This window comes from Meleagris gallopavo, chromosome 1 (genome assembly GCF_905368555.1).
Source record: "Meleagris gallopavo chromosome 1, MGAL_WU_HG_1.1, whole genome shotgun sequence".
In the NCBI taxonomy this organism is placed as follows: domain Eukaryota; kingdom Metazoa; phylum Chordata; class Aves; order Galliformes; family Phasianidae; genus Meleagris; species Meleagris gallopavo.
The window spans coordinates 46,209,977-46,232,322 of NC_139404.1; the positions used below are offsets into that span (position 1 = coordinate 46,209,977).

Consider the following 22,346-nt stretch of genomic DNA (forward strand, 5'->3'; position numbering starts at 1 on the left):
CTGCTCTCAATTACTTTGAAGTATTTCCACAATAACTATTCGGCAAGTGAGTAGCTACTTTGAAATGAGAAAACACAACTGAAAGCAGTATTTGGGTTATAAGTTTTGGAAAGATATTGTTATTTTCTGCCTGAAAGTACAGAGGTGAATGAAAATGGCAGTTAAGATACACCGTTAGTAAACTTAACTTTACTAACCATATTGCTGATAAAAGTCACCCTAGAAATGCTACTTGAAAAGAGTCCTTATATTTGGCAATTAAGACATGAAGAAATTTGTTGAAGGAAAATTACACAGTACTGAACTGAGTTGAATAAACTCAGTAGAACACTTACAGCTTGCTGTAAAGTATATGTAATTTTCCTCTGGCTATGCTAGTGTATACTTATTTTTAGTTATCACACAGCACAAAAACTCAGAGTAGAAATCATAGAGTATATTCAATTTGTACACGCTTCCAAGTTTCAAGTCAATAAAGAATTGAAGCATATTCTGAGTTTTGCATGTGAATAATCCTACTGAAGTCTTTCTTATAGACTTAAGTACTTACAGTTAAAATACATTACATTAAATGCAATGCTGGATGTGACTCTAATGACATCAAGAGACTATATGAATGAACACATTTTCATACATAATTTTCTTTTTAAATTATAGTGAGCACTTCAATGCTGTGGAGTATGAGATCAGTAGCTTTTGTTTGCTTCTGTATCTTCCACAAATTATTAGAGGTAAAGGGTAGGTCAACCAAAATGTAATAAAGAATTACATTCCATTAGAGAGTATGTGAATTACATGAGCAGGCCAAAAGCGACCATTTTAATTCAGCATGACGTATGAGTAAAACAGAACAGCTGCCTTGGGGTATTAGCGGCTCAGAGCTTTAATTTTTCATCACTGTATATAATTACTCATATGTCAGAAAGACACTTTTGATTTAGTTATAGAACTTCCAGTATGAGAATCATACACTCATCTTAATTCTATTCTAAAAGCATTAGTTCAAGCACCAGTACCTTTAAGGAAGTAAGAAAACTGCCAATGCAAAACCAGAACTTTTAGTTGTATCCAGATACTTTGGGCTAGTATGCAATGCAATGCTGTTTATATAAAAAATCACAGCACAAAATACTTCAGCTTACAAATGACCTGTTCTAAATTACTCCGCCACCAGTTTTCAACATTCAAATACTCCAATTCTAAAGTTACTCCAAATGAAGCCCTGCTTTCATCGGAATTCAAAGAAAATTCAGGAACATATGTCAAAGTATATTTGAAATGGGCAGTTGATGAGATAGATATCTGATTGAAAAGCATTTCCAGAAATATTTACTTGCAAAAATTGTGTCTCTACATTGGCAATGTTTGGACTCATTCTTAGTATAATTTTGTGTTCTTATTCAGACAAAGAAGTCACATAACAGGACAGATCACAAAAAAGAAGCTTTAAAAACGAGTGTTACAGAATAAGAACACAACAATTTTGAACTTACAAAAGCGACTAGCAATAAAAAACTGTAAGCTTCTTTTAAGCAATCTTGGGATAGCAAAATACTGTATGACTCATACACCCAATCAAAGCTCTTTAAAACAACTTAGATGTTGAATTTCAAATATTTGCAATTGTGAACAATATATACACTAAAACTTACTCAGGGAAATTATCTCATGAATACATTTTGGAAAATTACAAGATCTTCATGTCAGAATCACATGAAGAAACAGGGCTAAAAGTAAGTGAATCTATTATTCACTAGGAATTATTTCAAAATCTTTAGTCATCACCGATAAGAGTGAAGGAAGAACAAAATTACTTTCAAGCAAGAATAGTATGATACACAGTAGTCAATGTACACACCCTTCCTCACAATTGCATTACTTACATTTTAGATATGACAGAACACAATCTTTTTTTACAGTTTACCGTTTTTATTATAATTTTTGAAAGAGCTCAGCTTTGTTGCAACTGCTGTAATAATGTTCTATGACATACAGTACAAGCAGAAGAAAACAAGCTTTGTGCCAAAGAGTTTATTGTAAGCATGTTTTTGCTTTTAGCTCTCCATCAATTTCATGCAAAAAAATAAAAATAAAATGACAGAGTGATTATCAGCATGTAATCAATACGCACTATGTATGTGAATAAACATTAGGGTCATGGATCTCTATCCAAACAGATTGTAAAGCAGCGAAATAAACAATTTGTTCAATTTCACAATGTACAGAGAAATTACTTGCAACCTTTAAAACTGTTAACTTGGCATTAGGCTAAATCATGCTAATTGTATCCAAACTGAAAGCTAAACCCAAGCAGATGTACATAACTCCATCAAAAGGCTTTAGACCTGCAGTCAGTGAAGCAGTCTGGGCATGGATCGCTTAACCCCCTGTACAACTGATTGCTTCCTGTAGATAGAAAGAAACCTGAGTGAGGAAAGTAACAGTTAATTTGGAAATTTGCTAGTATTTCCACATCTTATAAAAAATGAATGGTTAATGTGTCTTTGAGACGGAGCTGTGAATTGCCTCCAAAAAAAAATCTACTAAAGATGTGCTTCAGAGGAAGCGTGAAGATTGTTCCAAGAGCCAAGATGTCAGCTTGAACTTTGGGAATGACAGCATGCTCTCAGGCTTTTTAATGTTTTCTGCCTCTGCCCAAGAAAATATGAGAAGACAGCTCTCTCCCAAGTCTACAGAGGCCTCTTATATACAATTGCAAGATGGTACAGCTGGAATAGTAGGTATTAAAAACAATTTATTCAAGTAATTTTTACTTCAGTGCTTGCAATTTTAAAATTCACGTCCATAATTCAAGTAGATGACTCTAAGGATGGCCTGAAAGACAGCAATGCAGGAAGAAGAATAGACATGGTCTCAGGTATCTCATACAGACAGAACACTTTCAGAGTGGAGAGAGCAAGTGAGAGAAATGGAGAGCACAGTGCTATGCACTTCAAAGATGACACTTATTAACTGATCAGATTTTGGTATTAAAATTGATTGTAGTTGTTGAAAAATTTGAAAACTCTCAGGACTTCTATAATTCATTGCTGCCCTGTAATTCATTGTCATGATTCACCACTGCACATAAACCACAACATGAACATTTGCCAGTAGATCACTTCCATTCATTCACATCTACTTCTCTGAAGGAAGATGGAAGGATAACGTGAAAGACAAGGAAGCAGCCCATAGAAATAAAGGAATAGTTTCAGAAGAAAAACCCTAGGTTTTGCTAACAGCAAAGCTGTGCTTCCCTTTTCATTTTTGTTCCAGTTCTTATGTCATAACTCAGCAAGCACAGGCTTGCTCCTAGCTAAATGAAGTTACTAAGAACTGGAAGTTTAGGATATTCTGAAAGACTTTTATTCCCTCAACAAAGGCCAGTTGCAGTACTCTGGATATATGACGAACAGGAAGACAGTTAACATTGCAGAGCGAGGAGACAAAAACAGGTACCATTCTTTAGGATTTATAAAAAACTAGGTATAATAAAGCAACTAGGCATATTAAAGTGTCTTATAATAGAGACACTTCTGTTTGAATGATAGGAGGGAAGAAAGAAGTTTGTTGCTTGTATTTTTGTTTTAATAAAAGAAGCCAATAAGGGAGTGTTACGGGGACTTCAAAGACTGCCTTCCAAAGATACACCAGAAGGTTTTCAGAGCTTTTGTCTCAAAGAGCAGAACCAGAATATTCTTGGGATTTTGCATGTTGCAGAAGGGATTGTTATGCATGTCATTTTTGCACATCTTATTGGACAACAGGCACTTAAAATTTAAAGAAAATATTGTTTCTGGCTTTTGCTTTTATTCTACCACTTTTCTAGGGGACAGGAGTGTACCGCTTTCTTGCTAATTCAGTTTTGATGTATAGCACACCTGACAGGGGACACTGACACTACAAGCATAGTGACAGTTTGGCTATGAAAATGGCTAAATGTCTTCATTCTTCAGACAACTGGTGCAGGAGATTATTTTATCTTTCTAACTTGCTTTCTTCTATTCCTTTTTGTTGTTGTTTTTCAATTGTTGCTTTTTAAAATGCTGAGCATGGCATCTTCATGGAAAGTTAATGGGGTTCATATCCTGTTTTTGCTTACTATCTTCCCCTTACTTGTCCTCTTGGAATTTTGCTACCTTCATGACTCCTTGCACAAAAGGGGAAGACATCATCCTTTTGTCTTCTATTCTTCCATAAGTTCAGTGGTTGTGCAGCTGACCTCTCTGGCTTCCTTCTGTTGTTGTAAGACCAAATGCAGTGTCTTCTCACTTTGAACTGCAACATCTTGACAAGAAATCAAAAGTATGAGGGAGTTAAAAGTAATATTCAGCATAATGCATTTCTCATCAAGTATTAGATATGCAATATGTGAAAGATAAGTTGGCAGTGAAGCAATACTGATTCAGATCCTCTGAGGACCTAATACATAATATTGATAATTATGTATTTTTTGGGCATATAATATGCAATAAAGCATATTTTTTATATGCTTTATTGGGAATACTCCTTGTTAAAGGACCAAATGTTAAGTCAGGCCACAGCAGTAGATACAGCAAGTTTGCGTACTCCTAATTCTGGAGGTCCTGTTTACATCGGTTAGCTTTAATTATAGAAGATCTGGATGACCTTTTGGCCAGGCAAGCTTTAGTTTTCAGTACTAGCAAATTCAAGAAATAAAAGTCAAACTTACTAAACCAACACAGTGAAAAAAAATCATGATAGTATGCAGCAACTTAGCAATTACAGAAAAAAGGTTGGGCAGCTATTCTGGTGCCATCATCTGAGCACCTTTTTTGACCACTAATAGTAATTACAAGACAGGCCACGAATTAGGCTAGTTATTGAAGTTTATTGTTTCTTCTCAGGAATGCTCACATTCTGCAAGGCATGTATCATTTGATGACAGCTAACAATGAAATTCAATATTAATTTTGGGGGCCAGTATGCCTGTTGTGTCCGAACAGCACATTGAAAAATAAGACAGCTTCTTAAAGTGAAATGTAAAACTACGAAAACGATTGCAAAGGATGTTGTGATTGACCTATGCAGGCTTGAGATGTTAATGAAAAAATGCATACTGTCCCAGATGCTGCCTGTTAGAAAATATGACTTCTGTTCCCACAAAAACACACACCCGTAAGAGCCATGATATTAAAAAGCAAAATACCTTTTCTGGTAGCTTCATTACTTTTGATAGCCCTCTGTTTCACTTCTTACAGTGAGCTCTCATGCAGGTCCAGAGAGATGTTTTCCCTTCCAGAACAGGTGTTCTCTTTTTCTTGATCACTTTTTGATTGCTTTCTGTAATACTTGCCTTCCCTTCATTATACGGTGGAGTGTTCTTTGATGGTGTTCAATAACATGGTAGACTCTGCAAATGCAAGAAACTATGCAATCTGTTCAAAAACATTTGAGATGAAGCAAATGTATCACCCTACTGCAGAGATTCATTTGTCCAAACTGAGACATATAGGACTTACTATTTGGTCCCATTCATCCTTGTTGTGACCAACATCCAAGTGATAGCTGCTGAATGCTTTGGAATAATCAGAATTAGAAGCTTTGAGTGTTTCTTAATGTTCTTCTGAGATGCTAAATGCAGTGCATTTTCTGATTGAGGATTTTCATAAAACAACCCTACATATTCACTACTGACACGTACAGAAGTCTTGTAGTCCAAGGGAAATAGCCTGCCTATAAATACTGATGCTGTAGGTGGCACAGCCCAGCTAAGTAAAGAGTGCACTATACCACAAGGGGTAAAGCACCTGCCTCCTCCTGGCTCAGGAATGTCCTTTTGCTATAAGGCATCCAGGTGGGAAAAAATTCATATATTCACTTACTGCTGCAGCACAGGAGAATGAACTGAGGCAGAATATGAATAGAAACTAAAGGCTGAGGCTACAGCTTCATATTTTTTGGTGTTTTTCTCCAAGCACTTCTGGGAAAACAGTTCTTTTTGTGAAGCAGGGGAAGAAAGAATTATAGTTCTCATAAAAACAAATATGGACTGCTTCAAATCTAATTCACCCATTGCACCCAAGAGAAAAAGATCAGAAATCTAAAATTGATAGGTTGTTGTATATAAACTCAAATACTCATTTATTCATTTATTTCTGTCAAATGTGATTTGTAACTGTGGGTCACAGCATTTTATATTCTACATACAAAATCAGATTACTTGGCCAGTTTGCTCAGAAGTTTTCATAACAAAAATGCAGTAAGACCACATGAAAGAGAATGAGGCATAAGCTCTTTTTTTACAAACCAAACCAGATATCAATTTTCATCAGTGCTCCCATCAACTTGCATTATGAAGCAAAGAGAGAGGAGCAGACAACCAACCCACTGAGTGAAACTACATCACAACTAGCTTGTGGATCAAAGAGTAATGCCCATTAGAGTGCGTGAAGCCTGCTGAGAAAAGCTGCTCACTCCAGAAAGGATATCTCTGTTTATGGCTAAACTGCCATAATTGTTTATAGTGAAACAGCCAGGGAGTAAGCCCAGGCACCATGCCGCTGATATTCCACATTGATTAACTGATAGTCTTCTTCTTGAGATGGACAATTAGCACCCCCAGAGGCTCAGTTCACAATGCCAGGGACCATTCTCATTTCAACATGATAGCCTGTTTTTCTAGAATGAAATTCTGGATGAGCAGGTAAAAATCAAATCATATCACTTCATTTCAGAGGACTGTCCCTAATGATGTTTAGTTAGCAATCTAACTCAGTCTCTTTATCACTAGTGCTCTCTAAATCTCCCTTAAAATAATAGATGTTAGTTGCTCTGAAAGTAATGCCTCCTATTTATTTTAAGAACACTTTTTTATAGAGCAAATCTCTGCTACAAAACATTATTTTTCAACTTAGTCACCACTGTTAGCTATGCATTTGGGAGTTTCCCTCTTTTCCAAGGTAACTAGCATAAGGACAAGAGGTAATGGCTTTAAGTTGAACCAGGGAGGGTCCTGGTTTGATATCAGGAAGAATTTATTGTCTGAAAGAGCGGTGCTGCATTGGAACAGGTTGCCTGGGGAAGTGGTGGAGTCACCATCCCTGGAGGTGTTCAAGAACTGTGTGGATACGGCACTGAAGAACATGGTTAGTGGGCATGGTAGGGTTGATGGTTGGACTAGATGATCTTAGAAGTTTTTTCCAACCTTAATGATTCTATCATTCTATGATTTTTGCCAGTAATGAAGAAGAGCCTGTGTACTGCACCTGTAAAAATTTGTACCAGTGGAGGTGACCCACTGTTTCACAGCTGCTATGACGGTTTCATTGCCAGGAAAATGTCACTCACACAGTCCATCTTTCACCAGCCAGAACAGATGGAATTCAGAAGGCACCAAATAAGGATTATGAAATGGGCATGGTTGGACAGTTCAGCCAAGATTAGCGATGTGCTCCAAGGTCTTCAAACTGGTGTGGAATCTGGCTTTATCATGTTTCAAAAGAAAGGCTGTCTTCTCAGACCTGACTTCAGCTTAGTAGGCATTGTGATGTAGTAGTCAGAGTGGATGGTTTGTCTAGGTCCCAGAAAATCCAGAAAGATCGCTCCTTTCCTATCCCAAAAGACAGCACACATCACTATTTGCTGAGGGCTGTGTCGAACCTTTTCTTCAAGGGGAAATCACATGTTGCCACTCAGCAACACACAACAGCATGACCTGCTGATTCATATAAATGAACTGATTAAGACAATCTTCATTTTGTGGTGTTAAAGCTGTGTATGTCCAGAATATGGTTTGTCCTTTAAGTGGCTGTCACCACTGCTGAAACACATCACCCATCGCCTCACTATGCTCACATCCACTGTTTGGCCTCCATAAGTGCTCAGCAAGCATCAGTGAATGTCAGTGGGCGCAACTTTTTCCACACGAAGGAATTCAGTGATACACTTTTGCTTCATACACACTTCTATGTTAGACACTGCTTTGTCAGACTGCCCCTCTTCTGTCATCTCTTGCACAGCAACAAAATGTAATGGAATACTGTCAGGAAGGTTCAACCTCTACAGCCATACCACCATCATCTGTCTCTGATGTCACAGGCTAACATAATAAAATGGGAGGCAGTACTTTCTGGGTGTCCCTCACATAACTTGATCAGTACTTACCTTATGCTATTTAAGTTCACCACCTGAAAATCATCTTTACTGCTTTCTAATATCTTGCACTACACTCAAGACCTGATTGCTTTCCTTAAATTCTTAAAAGGCTCAGGTACTCTGTTACTGTTATCAGTGTACTTAAGAGAGCTGAAAAAAAGAACATTTACTCCAGTGTTGTAAAAACTACTTCGTAGCAATAAATGTTGACCAGAGAATTCCCACAAAGCTGTTATATACCATCAGCACAGAAGTTGCAGATATATCAAAGAGAACTCTTTTTGTTTTGATGTATCTTCAGTTTAATCTCTCCATAACTATACTATACAAGACCTCTGGCTGAGTGGAAGTGGTTTTTTTCAGAAATAAAATAAGCTGTTTTAAAATCTTTTCAGAAGAAACTTCTTACCCTTCAAAATCATCCCCATATCAAAACCTCTGGAAAATCCAACCTCAAAAAGCATACATATTCAGACTCCACTGGCTCTTGCCAGCTTAGAGAGTAAGAGCATTTCTATACTCAATGTATATAATGTATTTGATGTACTAGAAAATTAAAACAATTACAAGAAGCTTCTAGATCACTTCAGAATGATTATAGGAATATAGAAACAATCTGAAATGCTTCATGTCTTCCCCTCCAAATGAGCCCAGAGAATCTCCAAACAACTCAGTTTTGGTGACTCACAGAGCTCAGAAGTTTTCTGGCATATTACTCACCACTCAATCATTGCTATGATGCAAACATTGCTCTCATCCCGACCACTACAATAGAGATCACTACTGAGAGGTAACAAGGTAATTTTTCGCTGGGACAGAGCTCAGTTACGTGGAATTTGGATATGTACTTTGTGCAATTTTTATTACCCATTACATGAACAGGTCAAAAGCACCATCACACAATAAACCAACAGTGCTGCAGCATCCCTTTAAAGACTGCAATACTGTTTATCAAGAGTCTGTGTTAAGGTAAAATGACATTTACACAGTGCAGAAGTTGTTCCACACAAATTTCCACACTTTCCATTTGAATATATCTAGGGAATACCTTTGCTGTAAATAAGATATATAGATAGCTGAAAGCTGTCTATCCCCAGCAGCTTCGTGTCTTCATCCCAACATCTACTGGTATAATTGGCAAACACAAAAGATAGCTTGGAAAACAAATTTCACAGGTACTGGGCCTATGAAAGATATGGAGTATCATCATATGCCAATGTTTCAAAACCTTGGGAAGGATTAAACTTCCCCAGTTTTAGTAACATAAAGACCAGGCTTCTGGAGTAAAAGAGTAATCATTTTAGGAAAGGAAAATCAGTCCCTGGAGGTACCTATCCTCCCCTGATCTTGAAGAGCACCTACAAAGTAGCAGGGATATAAATTAATCCACTTAAATAAAAAAATTAAAATTACCAAATCATCTATCTATATTTTCCTCAACTTAAATATTACAATAACTAGCAAATATCTTGCTTGTTAATCGTAAGCATAAAAAATAATCTAGCACAGTTTACTGTCTCATCCTTGAAACTGAAGAAAGAATTCAGTGCTAAGATTGTGATATTTTGTGGAAAGTGTCATTTTTCTACCAGCAAGCATATCATCATCCATAGCATCAAGACTTAATAATAATCTTCAGACTTGAGACTTAACAAAGGTAGAAATCGATTTGCAAAAATGTAGACAGGTCAAAAAAGAATCAAATCATCATATTTGTGTACATCTCAGCAGTGCTAAAAGATCTAAAAGTCTTGGACTCTCACACAAAGGAAAAAGTCAGATGTTCTACAGAAGGACTCAAGTAGAAATGTTTGAAATATACCTGTAACATTACCCGTCTTCTAAAGAGATTCACAATAGAAAATGGTTACCCACTACATCTCTGCATCAGTAATCCCCAGCAAAGTAGATTTATGCCTATTAACTCAATTTTTTTCAGAAGGGACATAAGCAAGTAGGTCATTGCATTCAACTCTATGAACTTGTAGAAATATCTAAATAGACCGGAATCACAAATACAAAGTGGCATATGGAAAATTACTGATATAATGTCAATTATATAAGCAACCAGGTTATTATTATCCAGGTTTTGGAGGTTCTTAACAACTGGAGCAGAAAAGGAGTTACTATGTTCACTAAGTTTCATAAGCTTGTCATGTGGTGTTCACCTCCACACTTACTGTATGGGCCCATAGCAAATTCCTACTGATATCCATGGCGAGAGACCCTAGACAGCAAAGCATGGGGACCCTGCCTGGCTATCCTGGGGCTATGTCTGACTTCAGTGTCCCTCATCGATCCTAAGCCTGACAACCACCTGCAAATGTCCTGACTTGCTATTGGCCCAGTCTTGTCACCAGTGAGGTGCCCAATGCTCAAGGCAGGGGCTGGTCCTGGTGCTCTCCAGCTGCTGTGCACCTATCCTGATGGAACCCTTAGCACCATGGCTCAAGGAGGCCTGGCCCATGCAGAGCCCAGACACTTTTGGACTCTTGCTATATCTGTTCTTAAATACTCATCCTTTCCTCCTCATTACAAGTGATAAAGCATTGCTTTCAGCCTTCTGCAAAGTGAATCCAGCACATGTACCTTGAATCTCTGCAGCATGTGTTACACATTGGCTTAGTTCAGATTTAAATAAGATAGCTCAAAACTTCTGTTGGTATATTAAAGAAAAGTTGACTCATTTCTGGCTCAGGCATTGCCAATAGCAGGCAAAGGTTCTGCAGCTGAACTACAGAGCATCCTCTTCACCTCACTGCTGCTCCCACGAGGCATGGCTGAGTGTTGGAGTTCTGTAGTAAATCAGGGGTGTGACACCCCCCATGCAATTTCTGTAATACCGTAAGACTCGCAAAGAATTGCTGATGAAAGTTATTCACAAGGTAAGAAATATGAAAGCATTGATTCAATGGCTGTCAACCATTCTGTTGTGAAGGATGAACTAACTTTCACTGGGCAAGCAGGTATGTGGGATCTGTGCACTGCAGTGCAGGCAGTGGTAGGAAATCTGCTGGTGAAGGAAACCAGGGGAGTTCCAGCTCACCTGCTTTTCATCTGATCATATGGAAATAAAGTTGAAAACACCAACAATAAAATACAGAAATTACTCATTTTTTCTTCTGTTGGCATGGATAGAAACACCAATTATGATTCAGGAAGCCACTATACCAAGTACCACTCAGAGAATAAAGCAATCCTTGCTCTGAGGAGTTCACAATATTAATGTAGCAATATCTACAGATGAGCAATGGAAAAAAGTAGCAGACTTTAATTTACAGTTGATGTCAAATTTAGAAAGCAATCCAAAAACCTGCATATCACAATATGAGCCTCCTGAATGTTGGAAAGAAACAGGATTATGATGAAAGATGTATCACAGTCAAATAGCTAGATTATTCTGGGCAATTCTTTGTATCAACTTTTAAAGTCTTTTTTTTTTTTTTTTTTTTAAGATATGTATAGTAATACAGTGAAACAGTAAGAGCAGACTGCCTGTATGGTATTTACAACACAAATCAAAGGGATATACTGGAGTGTACATTAAAATTTAAACCTTTCATCTGCTGATTATGTGACAGTATTGTAAGAAAGACAAAAATGAAATATTTTTGGCATTAATTAAAACTCCCTGTTGAGATCCAAGTAGTTAGAATTTCATATAAAATACTGTTATAAGCAAGACAGTAATCAAGATGAGTGTTAACGTAACTGAGACAAAGTAAGGATTGGTAATATCAGGGTAAAACACGTTCAGCAGGAAGACAGAATAAAAAACAAAAGAGAATCTACATTTTTTTCAAGTGGCTCTTAAAAAATATTCTGAGAACTAGATGAAGACTGTGAAGATGGAAAGTGTAGTTGTTAGGTATTAATCTCTACCTTTTCTAAAGAATTACTGTTTTTAACTTAAAATTGATTTTAAATATCTACTTTATGTTATCAATTTTATGGCTCCTCTGTGTTGGACTAAGAACATTTATCATGCTGTTATTAAATTTGACAGCCTAAATAACAAAACTTACAGACAAATAAACTTAAAAAAGGAAAATTTTTAAAAATGGGTATTCAAGAAATATAATTTTCAGGTTGACAGTGAGTGCCCACTCACTTATAACAATGTTAGCACTGAGATACATCTGAGCCTGAAGCATGGATCTACAGCCAAAGTAATAATTAAAATATGACTAAGAACACTGCTGGGCATCAAGGCCAAATTGTATGCAATAGACTGCATATATGCTTGTAAACTCTGACTTTGCAGAAGTGAATGACAACATACATAACTGCCAGTTAGGAATGGCCTCTAAAACATTTGGATCTGTCTCTGAAAATAGCTGGAGACAATGCTGGTCAGTATAAGCCAAAAGTGTACTAGGGTCCTTCTGAATGTGCATTACTACAGATGACTGTGTCCCAGTGCCTGGATACATTTCTAAACACTGCTCAATCTACTAATATAGACATAGCTGGGAAGTTTATCTTTCGAAAGTTGCAACTAATTTGGTAATGTACCATAAGCCAGAGAGGATATGTTAGTTGCTTACATATTATTACAGCTAGCGCAAATACAAGTAACTTAGAAGTATGGAAATACATGCAATAATTGCTTTGCAAAACATAATTTAAATCAGTTTCCTAAGCAAAACCATTCTGTAAAATTTTCTAGATCTAATGATTTGCTAAAATAGTATAGTGTTAAGAACCGTCAAGACAATTTAATATCTGTCAGGCTGATGTGCAACATTTTATTTGTTCTACAAAGTTTTACTGTAAGGGATTGCTCCAGGAAAAAAAAAAAAAAAAAAAAAGTGCACAATTATAAGCTCTATTTAAGATATAATAGAAGTAGTACTTTGAAATAACAAGACAAAAGAAATCTACTTTTAAGCTTCTGACCTCAAGGTCAAATGTGATAGTACCAATTATGAACAATATGAAAAAGTGGTTAGTGCCAGCATGATTCACTTCATTGTTCTTTATCTCTAGGAGAAAGACAAACTGGAAACATCCAAATGTTGGCAGAAAATTTTTCTTTCATGCTACATATGAATCCTTTAGATCATGAATAATGGCAGTCTATAACTAAGTACTATTCCTTTGTTAAAGGCAGGACTTGTAGGCAGACATGAAACACAGTAGTGTTACTTCACCTATTGTACTGCTTGAAGAGAAAAAGAAAAAGGACAGTGTTCCTTGATGATGCTTCAAGCCAGTCCCTGGGTATGTTGAGCAATAATGATTAAAGTATGTGAAAAGCAGACTTTCATTGTTTGTTAACACATAAGGTTCTAGGCTTTAAACATTAAGAGTGAGCAGTTTTTGTCTTTCAAAATCACACCTGTTCCAAGTTCAATAACAAACTTTGTCAGAAAAAAAAAAAACACATAAACTCATGCATTCCTGCATCCAGAAGTGACTTCTGAGTACTTAACTAATAAAGATTTAGCTACAAAGAATTAATTTCTTCCTGTATACTTCTGTGTTGTAATACCTCAGTCCAACTAGTCTTATGTTTTCTGAATTAACAGAGCTCAAAAGGACATAAATCACTGTCCACTGCCTATTTTCTATTTATGTGACATTTTAGTAGAGCTTTCTAGAGCCTAGAAAGCATTTAGACCACAGGTTTACAATACTTCTGATATGGATGGTTAGCTATGGCAGAATATGAGTTTTAGAAAAAATGGACCACTTTTTCAGTTTAAGTGTTTTCTGAAGGTGCCTTTCTCCTCTGCATAGAAAGATGAAGCTTTTTATGACTGACAGCCAAATCAAAGCATGTCCTTATCCTTTTCCAACTGGTTTACTTCTCTTGATCAAGGTTTGCTGTTGCAATCTTTACCATCCTTGTGTACAGGAAAGCATCCCTAGTTTTGGTATTGTCCAATGACTGAAATTGATTTCCAATCTACATCTGCCATGAAAGAGAGCAAGAAGGTTGCTTTGGTAAACTGGGACACCAATCTAGCCAACATTCCCTACATGTTGTATAGCGTGGCATTAGATGAAACATTTTTAGTATAGACTACTAAAATAGCCAATGCAACTTTATATTTAATGGTGAATGCAGCTACATTTAACAAGCTTTCTCAACAGTGCAGTATATTGTATATCAAAAGTAATAAAACTATCACCTGTAGATAGTGTGTCCCAAAGTTTTGGGGACGGTGATCGTGTTAATTATAGAATTGCTAGCAAGCCCGAGATACAAATCAACACAACTGGGAGCTCAGAAAAGATTGGCCCACACACAGTCTAGCAGTGATTGCTTTATACAAACTGTTTGTATGATACTCTCAAAAGTTAGGTTCAATGACTGGAAAGGGCAGAAGAAATGGAAAGAGTTAGTAAATGTTTTTGCCTTTTGTCTCTTTTGTGAAATTTGATCCAACGGCTTTTTTTTAAGACATTTTTGAGAGCAGTGAATATCTAAAGTTGAAAACTAGTGGCAGAATTGAGATTATCCATAGCACATGATTTGAGCTCTCATTTCTGACCTGATGAGAATTTATGTTGTATTGTAGATTTCAGTGGTTCTGTCAATGACTTCTAATGGATCAGAAAGGCTACATACAAATCCATACCACCAACAGACCTTTGATGTGCAGACTTTGTTTATCATATCTATTTTGTAGTATTCTCTGTAATGTTCTCCATAATAATCTGCAAATATCTCCCATGAACACTCCTATGAAACACATTCACTATTTTATCAGGAAAATGCAAGCACAGCTGAAGCAAACTGAGTTCTGTAATCTGTGGAAATGTTTGGAGAAGTTACCAAGCATTAATGACATGAATGATGGTAGCAAAAATAACCAGAAGAAATGGTATGAAAGACAGATAGAAAAATATATATATACCTTTTTAAAAAAGCTTTTTGTAGAACTAAGAACATACTCTGAATATATTCAATAGAACAAGATTTGTAGCAATGAATAACTACTTCTACCAGATCAGACTGACACAGCTGAGAGATATGGGCAAGTGTTTTAACACAAAGGCCTTTCTTTGAGTGTAAAATAGCAGCCTTTAGAGGTAAATACCAGCTGATGATATCCAAACACTCTATCTTAAGCTGCATATCCCAGGCCATCTGAGAGAAAAAGTAGTCGGTATTTGTGAAACAAAGGAAGTGAAAAGGAAAAAGGTAGTAAGTGTCAGATGATTAATAAATTCAAAAGTTTGCATGGAAACATCACAGAGCTCTAGAGCAGAGATCCGTTTAAACCACCACTCTACCTTTAGCAATGGCCCATAAAAAAGAAAATTCCCGTGACTGTGGTGTGGGGGGTAGAGTGGTTGAGACCAAGACTGTTTTTAGCAGTGTGTGGAGACAGGACAAGGGGAAACGGCCAGAAACTGCAGCATAGGAAGTTCCGCACAGATGTGCGCAAGAACTTCTTTACGGTGAGGGTGACGGAGCACTGGAACAGGCTGCCCAGGGAGGTTGTGGAGTCTCCTTCTCTGGAGATATTCAAGTCTCGCCTGGACGCCTACCTGTGCGACCTGGTGTAGGGAACCTGCTTTGGCAGGGGGGTTGGTCTCGATGATCTCTAGAGGTCCCTTCCAACCCCTACAATTCTGTGATTCTGTGATTCTGTGTGTGATTGTAGAGTTGCTCTTGATTCTTCAGACACACACCGTCCTAAATGACAGCAACACTGTACACGCAGTAAGGATACACATTTAAAATTATACTAGATTAATGATACCTTACTGAAAGGAAACTAATTACCAGTTTACTGCGATTATACAGACAGTTCAAGAAGAAAAGCTTTAGGTCATAAGTAAACCCCAGTTTCAGCAGTTTGTCAGATAAATACTAACTATAATTACCAATGGAATTTCACTGTATAACAGTGTCACACCTTTGACCAAGAGTATTCTCTATTTAACCAACAAATGTATTATTAAGATAGCCATTTTACATACAGCTGAATGTTTCACTTCTGACGTATTCACTATAGCTAAGAAAACAATATGGGGGGAAAAGAAAAGAAAAGAAAAGAAAAGGGAAAAAAAAATAATTGCCATGCACTAACATTCCTGATACTTGTTAGAAGAGCACCAGGACCACCTAGTGGAGCATTCACTTATTACAATGACTCTACGATGCTAGAAGTAGCAATATACTCCTCTTCATAGGAAAGTTAAAATATGGTATTACCACTGAACCACAGAAGTTACAAACAGGGAGACTCCTGTGAGTTCTGGCTCATATTCTTGCCCTGCAGTACTGTTACTTTCCTGCACACCACTGTTTATCCCTTACTTTTAAAATGTTTTTACATTTTTAAATTATTGTTTGTCTAATACATTATTCTGATACCTTTCTGCGTTTACACATAATATAGAGTGCTGTCATGTCTTTTCTGGACTCCAGAGAGGTACTGATAATAGTGTTTAATTCTTTTACTGGTATCTTCAAAACAGAAATATTTTCCTTTTTCTCTCAATTCCCAGAAGAGTATGTTACTATCTTTCTGGTGCGATATGCAAAATGGTATGAAAGAATGCATAGAAATATTAAAGGCAATTCACAATACATTCTGATAGCTTACCTTACTATAACTTATATTCAAACCATATTCAAACTTCTTGGCATCCTAAACTAATGTCAGGAATATGAGTGGGACCCAATGACTCTGCTTGGTGGCTCTTCTGTCTTCAGTATTAGCAAAGCATAATCAAATTTCATTCCTTCTGTGCCACATATGCATGCATTTTCTAACAGACTAGAAAACTGTTTGTACAAATTTTCTAGATAACAGGTGCTACTTGAATTGGATCTGCCTTGCCTGAATAAGAGCCACAGAATTTGACATACCATCTCAGGATAGGGCACATGTATTTAAAAAAAGAATCTGAAAACCTGTTTTACAGAAGATAATTCTAGACTTTTTCACAAAAAGCCATGTTATTAAAGGGTGACTAAAAATGAAATACTATTTACTTAAGCTACCCTTCCAGTAGCTAAGAGTGTTGGTTATAAAAGATACAGCAAAATTTGTTTTGTTTTGTAATACAATTGTAATACAATTGCCATAGAAGTGAATGTGACATATAGCTGAAAAACAAAACAAAACAAAACAAAACAAAAAAACAACAGGTATATGACTTTCCTAAGGAGTAAGCTGTATTTAGCAGCCTGGTATAGCCAGTAATTCTTAATGATAAAATGTGTTAGTATAAAATGGTGAACTAAAATAATGTTCTCAGAACATATCAAGGCTTTCCAGTATGTTTCCACAATGGAGAAACAGGGCCCTAGGGCAACATGTTCTGCACTAGGACTGCTTTCTTTTGTGTCTGTTCCTTTTGTTTGTTTGTGCGCAGCTTGGTTTTTTTTTCCTTTTTTTTTTTTTTTTTCTGACTACAGCTAATTATGTTTCCCAGATGATATTTTTTGTCAATAATTCATATTCTATTTTCTCATGTACAATTTAATGTTCAGATTTAGAAGGGTATTCATTTTATAAAACACAAATATCCTTAACAGCAACCTCAGTACCTGAGTAAGGGTTGGATCCCTTTAACTCAGGAGAAAGAAACAGGCACCTTTAAGGCATGAGTCATCTGATGCATTTTAAGCATTTGCTTTATGATGGAACGATTCATATCAAAGAAAAGACTGCATCTCTTCAATGATTAGAACAAGAACCTAAACATGTATCTCCTATGACTATGTCTGAATTGTAAATGTGAATTCCACTGACACAGACAGCAGCTGAATTTTATCTCTTCATAGGGATACTCTTTTGCTACTCTTTTGTTAAAGTAGAATAAAATCTGGTACATTTTACACAAGTTAAAGAAAATGTGAATGATTTCTTTCAAAATCTCTGAAATTTCAAGTGATTGTTTTGCTATATAAAATACACTTCATGTATGTTCCATTTTTATATTAATAAATATATCTTTACATATCATCTATAAATCTCGCTGTACATTACTTCAACAGTCAGCATTCTCAAGAGCCTCACAAAAAAAAAAAAAACAAAAAAAACACACACAAAAGCACTGAATAAACATGCTGGATTACAACAATATTGCAGATTTATGGGAAGATAGAGAGCTCCAGGATTTTACATACAGCATGTGCATGCATGAATGCAGACAATGACATACACATTCCCAAGTCTTTTCAACTACATCGATGAAAGTATCAAAGATACAAAACCTCCAAATATTTCTCAGAATGTACATTGCAATGAGCAGCATTTGTTCTTTAAGGATCATTACAACTTACTTTCAGCATGTCAGCTGAACAGGACAAACTCAGGTGGGAAGCTAACAGCAATAGCTAACAGAGCTCTGAAACATCTTCATGGAAACAGCCCTTGAGACAAAAAGGCTGAAGCAGAAAACAACACAAACAATAAAAAGAATTGATTCTACATGGCATTCTTCAGAGAGAAGTGTCAGCTAGCTTCCAAAATAAATAAAGCACGCTACATTTGTATTATTGTACTTGTAGTTGCATGTAAAGACTGACTGTGGGAATTATCAGTAATACTCACCTTTTTACAATTCAATAATATGCTTTGATATACACAGATATCTCCCTTACCACATCATCCTACACTCACTTTGACAGATAACTGGAGTTTTCCTTTTATTTATTTATTTAGTTATTTAATTTTGCCACTTTAAAAACATCAATAGGATGTGACAAAGAATTTGAGCATAAGATTTTAAGTATTTAGAATTATGCCTGTTGTGATTCTGATGACACTACACATATTTCTGATTCTTATTTAAACTTACCTTGACATTTTCCCATCAGAAGATTTACAATTCAGACCCTCTGAGTACATTTACAGTCAAATAAAGTGAGTTTCAGAACCAAATAAATGTTTTCACTTCTGTTAGTGGATCTGTACTCCATTATGAGTAATATCTTTTTTGACTCTCAGTAGCTCGTTGTATACTTACACAGAAGAAGAAATACTTATCAGAACAATAATAACAACAAAACAGGAATGCTAAAATTCCGTTGCTTATGGAAATATTAAAAATTGTCAGCAATAAACACAAAATCTCAGCTTAACAGCTCCTCCTGCAGAGAGTGAGGGGGTTTTATCCTTGATGTGTTGAAATAATCTATGCTAAATCCCTGAGGAAATGCAGAGAAGACAGCAGCCAGTTTGCTTTTGTTCCTTATCTGAATTCCAGAGACCATATTCAAAATGTTATGGTGTAAAAATGAATTAAATTAGACCAAAATCCCTAGGAAAATGTTTTGTCTTGCCTTTTACCTCAACTTAAATGAAATATCTTCAAAGAACCTTTCTTAAACTGTCAAGTATCATTGACTCAAGTCTTACCTGGAACAGTATCCATGTTCTATTCCTTTTATTATTTTATGACATAGTCATCTTCCATTTTTTTCTGTAAATTATCATTTTTATTTGTAACTGCTTACTAATAACAGTAGGAAGAATACTGAGAGAACCTGTAATTTCAGGACATACTTCAGAGATTGTTCTAGGAGCTCTCTAGCCATCTATAAAGGCAACTACCTGCCATAAAGAGCCAGCAAGCTAACGAAAAGCTAACAAATTTGAAGACCAAAGAGAATGAAATACCTAACTGTGAAAATAATTTGCTATATATGAATGTAGCCATTTATTTATACTGTAGATATAAAGTAAGGACTTTTTTTTTTTTCAAATGATGCTTATATATTCTGTGTATGTTATTCTCCTGCGTATTTCTAACCTTATTTACTAAGCAGTTTAATGGCATTTGTTTCCTACTCTCGCCATCTCATCCTTGCATATAACTCCCTCATTTATTACTGTCTCCAATTCTCAGTTTCCTCTTTCCCACGCTTTTGTTCCAGTGAATTTCCAAAGCCAACCATCCCATATGCTTAGAGACATACTGAACATCTTTAATTTTTTTTTCCTCTCACTTGAAGTCACATCTTACTGCTTCTACATCCCAGGGAGCCACAGATTAAGAAAAAAATGTTCCTAGATCAAAGTAGATAACCCAAGAAAATGACCTTTTTTTTTTTTTTTTTTTTTTTTGTGAATGTCATGTGATACAGTTACTGTACGGTTTTCTGTTAAGAGCAGGTAAGAAGAATTATTTCTGCTTGCAAATTGCTCTCAGCTTCAGCAAAAGAAACAGCCTAGATCTCCAACAACTCTTTAATAATGTAAGTTTATGAACTAGCCTGGTGCTTTGCCACCCATCCTCCTCAGGTATAGCTTTGATATTTTTGCTGATATAAATCCTAACTAAATGTAACTTAGATGGGAAGCACAGTCTGCTTTGTGTTTGGTTACATTCACTAAAACATGGTAGAACCATATTGCAAGTGGGAGCACAAATGTTTAAAGTACTCAGCTCTGCATAATTCTGCTGCAGCTTTATGTGTGCACATGACTGTATGTGCTCTTCTTTCTAGCTTACTGGAAAGGTATATGAAACAAAGACATTATGACTGAGCACTTCCCATCTTCCAGTAGAACATGCATGTGGAAGAGAGGATGACAAAAAAATTCTTTCCCATGATGGAGAAAATAATTAAATAGCATCCAGCAAATATATATACACCCAATGAATGTAGTCAGGCAACCTAACTTTGGCTCAGAGAGGTTATGGTCCAGCTTTCAATGCCTGAAAAACAGTATAAGTAATATTGAACTCTGTTTTTCTACTGGCATCTGTCATTAGTGCACCTAAATCAAATGTTTGACGCATTGACAAACAAACACAGATAAACACTGTTTTGAGGTTATGAGGCTGATTTTCTCTTTTGAACCCCATAAAACCAGAAAGATCTATCTTTTTCCATGAACAGATTAACAGGTTTGCAACAGCTAAGTTATAATTTATTATCTGAATATATTTTTGAACTGCACTGCACATAAAAATGTTTAATTGCATTTTCTCTCTCTCTCTTTTTTTTTTTTTTAATTCATCTTTGTGGTGCTGAAAAATTCTGACCTTAATTCTATTACTCCTTTGGATATAATACTTTTCTCTCTTTTTTAAATCCAGGACTGTGGCTGTATGATACAAATGCAGTGGATTGCAGGGAAATCCAAGCTAGCTCTGAACAACGTGAGAAGTGAGAATAAGGCAGAAGACACAGGATAATGCTGCTGTCCTATTTCTGGTACATTAATCACTCTGATAGGTCTATGTGGCACAGCACTGCACTTGCTCTTACATCTGAGAATGTTAACAAAATCTGCTGTGCAGGGAAAATATTTCTAAAACACCTGTGATCTTCAACATCCTTATAACTAAAATGACTGCCATTCATTCCTCTCTACCCTTAACTATCAAAACCATTTGTGAACAGAAGACAAGTGATGCTAGTTGAAGTGAGATCTGATATCATTCTTGGGAGTTTTTATTGGAAATATCAACCTATCACAATATCCTATAAAAAAAAAGAGAAGAAAAAAAATTAAAACATCTTAAAGGGGAAAGACTTCTCCTTTGCAGGCTGCTGAGAGTTAGTTGAAAATGGCAGCAATTTTAAAAAAGCATCAGAATGGTACCATAGTCCTCGAAACCATTATGTAATAAATTCTGCAGTTTTATTTCCGTGCAAATTCATTATGATTTTTATAATTGGCCAAATTTATTTAAAGTAAAAGCAGAACTACTGCTTTATAACATTACTATCACTGTGTTCATTTGCTTTTATCTACCACAAACTTCAGGCACTTTATAATGACCTTCAATCAACATAATCTATTTTAAAATGCCATAGACCAGAAGTAGTTTTCGAGGGTAGCAAATGAACACATTTGGCACAGCAATTTACTCCAGCAAAACTAGCATAAGTAATTTACAAGAATCAAAATCTAAATGAAATATCCTAGAGGAACCACCTTTTATTACACTGTACAATTATTACTGTAATGAATGTATTGCAATGCATGCAAAGACTGCATGTTTGGAGGGCAAAATTCAAAATAGAATCTGTCTAAAATATCTAAACTAACATCAGATTGCAGGATCCAAAGAAGTACATTATTTTTAAATAGTAATTCATTTTTCTTGCAGGTTTCCCAACACTGAAAAGGTTAAGTTGATAAGATGTAACTCTTTAAACCGAGCTTTTCTAAGATACTAAAGGCAGAACAAATTATTGCCCAGGACAACAAAATATGTAGTGACTATTTATTTAATTTTTCTTTCTTTTTTGTTTGTTTGTTTTGTTTTTGTAGAGAGCTTGTGGGCTATGAGGAGAG

The 22,346-nt window shown here is 36.0% G+C and overlaps 1 protein-coding gene and 1 long non-coding RNA gene across 6 annotated transcripts in view; both read right to left on the reverse strand.

Annotated features, from left to right (window-relative positions):
- ANKS1B (ankyrin repeat and sterile alpha motif domain containing 1B) overlaps positions 1-22,346 on the reverse strand; it is a 407,202-nt gene that overhangs the window by 125,234 nt on the left and 259,622 nt on the right. The window lies entirely within an intron of this gene.
- Positions 1,920-22,161, reverse strand: LOC146545282 (uncharacterized). The gene is made up of 2 exons (XR_014883259.1): positions 5,171-22,161; positions 1,920-4,287 (listed from the first exon to the last, which is right to left on the reverse strand). It is a non-coding gene; the product is annotated as an uncharacterized LOC146545282 (long non-coding RNA).